Here is a 2,098-nt window from a genome sequence, read left to right as displayed (position 1 = left end):
GTTAATAACTATTTACATCTGCATCTACGTCTTTGTCCTTATCAACATAATACTTATTTGTCTCTCATCATAATCAGGTAGATTCATTTCACTACAGGATACAAAATTTACCCAATTATTTCGCGTCTTTCCAGTTTCGCGTTCTGATCTGATCCTAAAATCTCCCTATTCACCTTCTTATCTAATCACGGATCTTGTCTTAGTCTACCATGTTAGTTATTATCTGGTCTACTTTTTTCCCTACATAAATTACCTATCCACTGTATTTTTTACTATACACGGGGTTCCCAACCTGGGGTCCACTGAGAACTTTCTGGGGTTCTTAGGAGTAATATAAAAATTATGACCTCGAATTAAACTGAAATTTATCTATCTCACCCATAGTACCTACTTATAATTATCTCTCATATCAAGAAATTGGGATCTTTCTATAAAGTGTTCTTATCCTATAGCTACCTACACCATTACGCTATCCATAACTTGTAATTACTGAATCTGAAAAGATCACAGTCCACAGTCATTCAACTGGACCATAGAGATTATTTTATATTGATTGGGGGCCACAAAATGAAAAAGGTTTGGAACCATTGCTCTATACAGTCGAATTCAAATGTATGTTCCACTTCGCTCTTTTCCATGAAACAACTGTCTTCCTATGCTGTAGTACAGACTGTTTTTGGTATATAATATTCATTTATTCGCCTTCATTCTGTATTGACATTTGTTCAGGTTGGATTCAATCGTTACATGTGACTCTCTCCTGATCATCTTAAGACGGAATTTCAAAATTTCTCTTGTTCAGTTCCTCTTTATATACCTGTGGTCCTTTCACTAAACCCACGAAGAGAAGTCTGTCGTTTGCAAATCTGAGGTTATGCAAATCCTTCCATCCTTAACCCACTAAACATTTCCTATAAGTATGCATCTAACATTTTTGTGAAAAGATATCACCTATTCAAACTGGGTAACTGCACAGAGCTCGTTATTCCATCCGTATAGATGTCTTCCTGAATTTCACAAGAGACATCCTCTATATCTTGTTTAAAAAGTGCTTCTAATGCTGTTATTATTTGTACAAAATTATGATTAACGGAGAAGATGAATCGAGGTTTGTTTGGATGTAAATGGATGTGATCTGTTGTTGAGAGTTTTTAAAGAATAGAAATTAATGAGTCTAAGATGCTAAGCAGACCAATGTAGCGTTGAAAGATAATAAAAATGTAAAAAGGTGTATACAAATAGTATCAAAGTTTGATGCGCAAATACGCGATGCAAGCCATACATTCTCTTGTTTGATTTCCACCCACCGCTACAAGCCAACAAAGTGGCTTAGAGGCTATGGAAGAAGGAAAAAAAAAAAGATATTACATGTTACACAACAAATCAATACCGACTACCTGGATGGCAGTTAAGATTAGAGGAATTACAGCCCCACTAACGACAAGAGGATTAATATATATCAAAAGACTATTTTTTCTATAAATCTTTGAAAGAACTAAAGACTCATAGCTAACTAGCTAAAATACCGAACAAAAGTAGGTGACATTGGTATGAACACTATGATTGTCAGAGTTTCGTATGAGTAAATCAATGCACAATGTTTTCAGCAAAATATTTATTATGCAACTAGGTATGTAACATTTAAAAGAGGAACCAGTGTTGATACATTCCCAAGTCAGCTTCGGACTGTATCAACATAAAAGAAAAGAAAAAGAAAAGAAAAACAGATATGTAATATTAGATTCACTGAAAAATATATCAACAATATTCTATTTTTAGTATTTGGCCTGGAAAAATCTCACACACAGATATTGCTTTTCGTTATGTGAAAACCATCTGTAAAATTGACATTCAAGCATATATGTAACAAAATTACAAAAAAACTGGATCTCTAATAAAGCATGTGATAACCAACAGCCTCGCGTAAGGTCGTTTTGTGATAGCGTCGTGATAACACAAGATATTTATAAATTTTAAGAACATCAACTTCAAAGAAACAGTAATATTGATCGTATTTACCATTGTAAAGAACCGTTACTCAAACAACAAAGAAACAATTTTAAGAACATCAACTTCAAAGAAAAAATAATCCTGATCG

The sequence above is a fragment of the Penaeus vannamei genome, chromosome 2 (assembly GCF_042767895.1).
Source record: "Penaeus vannamei isolate JL-2024 chromosome 2, ASM4276789v1, whole genome shotgun sequence".
In the NCBI taxonomy this organism is placed as follows: domain Eukaryota; kingdom Metazoa; phylum Arthropoda; class Malacostraca; order Decapoda; family Penaeidae; genus Penaeus; species Penaeus vannamei.
This window is presented reverse-complemented; position numbering follows the sequence as displayed.